Source organism: Emys orbicularis, chromosome 18 (genome assembly GCF_028017835.1).
Source record: "Emys orbicularis isolate rEmyOrb1 chromosome 18, rEmyOrb1.hap1, whole genome shotgun sequence".
NCBI classification, from domain to species: domain Eukaryota; kingdom Metazoa; phylum Chordata; order Testudines; family Emydidae; genus Emys; species Emys orbicularis.
This window is the reverse complement of record NC_088700.1, coordinates 13,510,023-13,516,022: the sequence shown is the minus strand read 5'-3', so window position 1 is coordinate 13,516,022 and position 6,000 is coordinate 13,510,023. Positions and strand designations below refer to the sequence as shown.

Here is a 6,000-nt window from a genome sequence, read left to right as displayed (position 1 = left end):
ATCCTCGTGTTCCTATTAAAGAAAGGCTTCCTTTTTATGTGTTAGTTTATGCACCATTTTTGTTGTCTAAAAGCAAAAACCTCTTAGCTGTGCAAGCACTCAAATCTTTTGAAAGTGTGATCCTTTGTTATTTTTACCTTGCATATTCGTTTGAGAAAGGAACCATCTACGTGATCTTTAATATTAAATGCAAACTTAAGATGCCTGCTTTTAGTATTACAAAAATCTAAACCTTCCTAAATGTTTTTTATGGTAAATTAAATGTTTTTATGTAAACATTGTGCTCTTTTTTTTTTTTTTTGCACCTGTATCAGAGAATGCTCCCTGGGCAGCAACCTGAAAGTGACTAGCACGAAAAGAATGAAAATAAACCGCTTCCGTGATGGAGAAGCGAATGCAATTTTTACAATTATTTTCAGTTTTTAATCTTTCCTCCTCCTACCAACCCCTAATACGCTCGGTGTTAATCATGTTCATGTATTCACGTCATTCGGATTAAAGGGCCTAAACTCATCTCGAGCGAGCGCACTCTGGCAGTGGCTGAGAGCAAACCCGGGCCCCGCTTCAGCGAAAACGGAGCCTGTGGGAAGCCGCGGCGCCACTGCCAAGCCGCTGCAGCCTCCTCCCAGCGGACCAGCCTCCGCATGCCTCTCCCAGCCTTTCGACTCTTTCCGGAACCGTTCGGATTTCTCCGTACTGCGGCAGGCGCCTTCGGCTTCACTCGGCTGTTTCCGTGCACAGGCTCTGAAGGCCGCCTCCTCAGCGGGGTGGGGCCCTCTCCCTTCGGTTCCGTCCGGAGCCATTCGCCTAGTTCCGTGGCTAGAGACCAGGCTGCGGTGTTTACGTCATATCCGGGCCGGCCTATATAAAGGCTGGAGCTAGGAGCGGCGCGCGGGTAGTCTGTCTGACGGGCGGAGAACTCGGGGCTGCGCTCGCCTCGGCGGACCCTTCACACAGCCTTGGTGAGGAGGGAGCGTGTGGGGGGGTACTGTCTTCGACGGCCCGAGCGGGCGGCTGGGTGGGCGCTCGCAGGGGCCCTTAGCCTGCGGAGACAGAGACCCGTGTAGAGCGCCCCTCCCAGTCCCGGTTGGCCATAGAGGCGTTGCAGGGACAGGTGTAAAGCCCTGAGGTATCCCAGTCTTCCCCCGAGGCTCGCCTCATGGCGACCGGAGGATGGGTGGGGTAGCGGTGGGTGTCCCTTCTGTGCATGCAGAAGCTCACCAGGGAAAGCTCTCCTGCTTAGCGACAGCGCCCCGCTTACGTTCTCATTTCCCTGGGGCTCGCCTAAGCTCGCTCGCGGCAGCCGAGGGGTCCTTGCTAATGTTCGGTTTCCCAAAGATGGATTTAGAGCTTTGACGTTCTCCTCCCAGGCTCGCTTCTTGTCATCGCTACTAACATAGTCTCTGCAGAGAGACGCTCTCCCTGTCTCTCTGGGCTCGCTTGAGTATAGGCGAGCTCAGGGCGGATACGACAGTAGTGTAACGAGTGGCTGCGTTTCTGTTACTCTTTCCTGATGGGTTCGGGGCGGGAAGGAGGTTGTTGGGATGAAGGAACAGACGATTTTTGTATGTGTGTGTGAAAGAGAGCGAGGCGGATCCGCCCTGTGTAGCTCCCAGCAGCAGTAGCAGGAATTTCATTCACTGCCCTGAGGAGCGAATAAACACCCTGATAAATAACCGTGCCAGCAAATCTCCCTCCCCACAAAAAGAGCAGGGGAGATTTGCATCCCCCCTGAAGCAAGCTTTGCAGCCTAATTACTCCCGCCAGCTTTGGGGGGAAATCTCGAGAGGGAAAAATTGATCAGAGAGAGGCTGACTGTTGGTAGTAACCCAGTCAGTGGGTTCATTTCACAGCAATGGCTTCCCTCCCTGAGCCTTCACAAGCCCATCCCCTGTCCAAGGTCAGGAGATGCAGAACAGTGAGGGAGATATTCTGGATTTCTAGGTGGTGGCTGGAAAACTTCTTCCCCAATGTATTTTTTAAATAATCCTGGACTTTTAACAGTTACACGAGGGGATTTTTTAAATGCTTGATTGAAACACACAGCAAAATCCTTCATCCTAACTGGAAGAGGCTTTTAAATAGCCTTACGTTAATCCCCTAAAATGAATGATTGAGTCTCCTTCCAAATGTGTGACTTTGCAAGACTCCAGATGCTTGACATAAGGGGGGAAGGGGAGGATCATGGCTCATTTTACAAGATAAATCAGGATTTTGGCCTGGCTTTCTCACCTTGTTCCTGCAATTACAGAACACATCATAACATATTTCTGATAATCAAGGGAATGTCAGCCATGTTTGTTCTGTTTGAATGGAGCTTATCCATGTATAGTAAAAGAAATATAGGTTGGCAGTTTACAAATACTTTAGTAGTGTAATCATTTATGTTAATATTTAAAACACTTATTTTTGTTTGGTATTCCAAGTGTCCATGTGTATGCAACAGTAATATTAGTGTAGCTTTTTCTCTAGTCAGGATTCTTTAATTTCATTTTTCAGTGAATGATTGTACTTTCCAATCCTTTATTCTTAAAATATACATGGCTACTGAGCAATTTGCCACTCAGATTTAAATAGGCTCAGGAAAACAGTTGTGTTGATGTGAAGAATGGGATGCAGAAAAAAAAACCTGGGAATGGTTCTGTATCTCTGATAAAAATGAATCCTGAACCAAGAATGCTCCTTAAGGTTTTCTGTCCACACCAAAGTGGTAGAAGATTCTATTGATTATTTTTTGTGAGAGGCCTTGATCAGAATTTCATACTGGTTCAGAATAAAATGTTCTTTAAAACAAAAAATCACTGGATAGCCTTGTGCATTTTAATGCGATTAACAAATCCGCCTTGCTGTGAAATTTGCATTGAGCTAGCAGTGTGTTTATAAAATGTGTTCCGAAAAGAACGAACAAAAGATTTGAAAACTAGGAGGACTTCTGCAGCATTGTGAAGGGTTCATAAGTGTAGTAATGGAACCACTGGACTGTATCAAATCATTGAATTAAGAGGTTATAGTGCTCACATGGGGTAATTTATTTCCATTTCTGTTGCAACAGAAGTCTTGTATTTGGAAAGGTCAAACCAAGGTTCAACAATAAAAAATAATAGATGGTGTGCTTCTGTGAGCTCCATAGTTGGTGAGATTAATAAACACATTTTATTTTAGTTTTAAGTGTGGTATTAACCCCATCCCAGACTAAGCCTTGTTTACCATCTTTCCCTATGCACAAGCAAGGTAAGAGCAGTCTCAGTCTTTTCAGACAGGGTGGCACCTCTGATTGCGAGTTGTCAATTTTAAAACTATCCCTCTCATCACTTCATGAAAATAATTTTTAAATTCTGCATTGCCTTAATTTTACCTGTGTAATAACGTTGTATGCTATTCATCTATTATATATTTTTGGATAAAATCAGACTCATTCTTGGGGTGTGAATTGCTTGCATGCCCACCAGTCTGGGACAACTAATTTTAAACTGAGACTCTTCTTACCCTGCTATAGTAGTATTCCTTCTCCTCTCCCACCCCACAATTTGTCTCTGGAGCAGGCACCAGAATAATGGGGTGGAGCAGATTGCGGATGTTGTTGAAGTAGACTGCCAAGTGCAGTCCAGCACCATGTGCCCGTTGCTGGCCATGGATCAAATAAAGTGGCAATCTGCCTTCTTACTGCTGTAATTGTTTTACCCTAAGCTGTGATAATGCCATGCTAGATATGCACTTGCTTCAGAAAGCACAAAGGCACGTAACTGCAATTGTCCCTGTACAGGAACATGGATTGCAGCATAGTCATGGAAAATGCAGACTAGGGGATGCAGGGAACTGAAGATGTTAAAATTCAGTGTATCAGCCATACTTAGTAATCCACCTGCTCTTTGAACAGCAATCCCCCCAAAATACTGTCAGTCATAGATTTTATTTACTGCACGTATTTCACATGGGAAGTGAATTTAAGTATTTTGGAGGAGATTTATATTTAAAGTTTGCTTGTTAAGCATGTTTGTTTCTGAGGCTGTATTTTAAGTCATCTTGTCTGATGAATTTGTATATGGAAGTATAGCTTACCAAGTGAGATCAGTTTTTTTTACTTGTAATTTTTTTCCTTTAATTTAATTTTTTGAAATGGAAAATTATGTGCATCTTAAGTCAATTCTCCATTGTTTTAATTATATTTGATTATTGATATTCTTAACATTGTTGCATGGGGGGGACTGTGTTGCATGCAGCAGCTTACATAACAATCATTCCAAATTACATGTGGTGAGGAGAGGAAGTAGAAAGGTGTTACTTTGACAGAATGTATATTTTGTCAAAAGTTGCATTTGTTTGACCTATGTTACTACATTTGTAGATAGTGGTATGTTATCTTGATTTCCGCCTCCCTTTTAGACTCTACATTCCTCCATCATGTTATCGTTTCGTAAACTCAAAGTCCAGGTATTTCAAAAATGCATGTAGTGGAGTCACTGTTTCTTCATTTGCCTGCCTTTGTTGCAGTGATGACCTATTTGTACCAAAAACCAGCCTGTTTTGAGAGCTGTGTATGTGTATAGACTCTAGAGTGTAAAATACAGCATGACAAATATAGCAGTTGCTTTTTTGCACTCTGTGGAGTGGAGATAGTAATTTTTTTCTGTTTCAGACTTCATTTTCTTTTCCTTCCTGTGATGCATGGTGTGTGATCATTGTTCTGTCCTGATCATAGTTTTGTCTGATCTACTGTTGTTGTGGATTAACTTTTTATAAAGTTTTATTTTGCTTTAAAGGGCTGTTGGCCAAGAAAATATTTTTGATTACAGCATCTGAAAATCTACTGTGATGTACTTTGTAATGTAAATTACTGTAAACTGAAAAATTGGCCTTGTTTCCTATTCTATCAATGGATACAGACAGTGCAATCATTGTATAATTGCAGGGTAGCCACTGATGTGCGGGTTTTTGTAAAATGGTGGTCAAATAAATAAAATTAATGAACAGAACTTGAGCTGGGTAATAAGAGCAATATAAAGTCTCCTATTATGGGGTAAAATAAGTTTATATCTATCTATCTATATATCTTAGTTACAGTAAAAGGTGATGATTGCAAGATAATATTATTAAGAAATAAGTTGTAAGTTAACAGGTTATTTACGCTGGGATCACACTGTTTCTCAACTCTGCATTTCTAGATTTTGATGCAATGCAGTCAGGGTAATTTGCCTTCTCATGAGCTTCAATGCAGAGTGCAATCCCTGCTGACCTCTGGATAGTTACGTTAAAGGGCTGCGGTCATAGTTAAAGAGTTGTACCTAATGAACTGCAATCAGTGGTGCAATTCAGCTATTTTATATAACATCTTCAAATTAGAGTGGCAAAATTAAAAAGAAAACCTTGCAATCTTAAAAATCTACAGTTGTTAGTGCGCAAACCATGAGATCATACTAAAGAAGACTGCTGTGTCCAATGTTTTACTCCTACATAAAAGTTTCATTTTCACTACTCAGTTCCTTTGTACTTTAATTTCTTGTGTCCGTGTAATGCACTATTAGATTCTTCTGTTTGAATTTTGCCTATTCTGCTGTTAGTCCATACTAATATGCAGCAGCTTTAAATGATCTGACTTTAAACAGACAGAAACCAAGACATTTTAATTTATTACTGCAACACTTGCCTTCACGTACCCATTTTTGCTTATGTATTGCAGGAGTTTCTAAGCATTTGAGTGGTCTTTCTTACTAGTGTCCTAAGGTATGGTTTTAAAGTTGAAATTGCACCCTCAATTTGAGCTTTGATATTTTGTGAACTTTAAAAGATCCTTTCCAACAACAATAAACTAAATGAGTGGGTATTAATTTCCCTTCTTATAGTAGGGTAAATTTAAAAAAACCATAAAGGATTTTAATATGATATACTGCAATGTCTTCTTCACTTCCTTCCCAACATTGTATCAGCACACAGAATTTTTTTCAAAGACCTAAAGAGCCCCACCATACTTCCTTTCCAGAAATTCTTCTCACTTTTTCACCT

At 41.3% G+C, this 6,000-nt stretch overlaps 1 protein-coding gene across 4 annotated transcripts in view; it reads left to right on the top strand.

Annotated features, from left to right (window-relative positions):
- The first annotated feature begins 893 nt into the window (after positions 1-893).
- The window catches only part of SPTAN1 (spectrin alpha, non-erythrocytic 1), a 73,025-nt gene continuing 67,918 nt past the window's right edge, over positions 894-6,000 (top strand). For all 4 annotated transcript variants that reach the window (XM_065418735.1, XM_065418733.1, XM_065418734.1 and 1 more), the window contains exon 1: positions 894-962. The gene's annotated coding sequence lies outside the window, so the exon portion shown is untranslated. The remainder of the gene's footprint in view (positions 963-6,000) is intronic.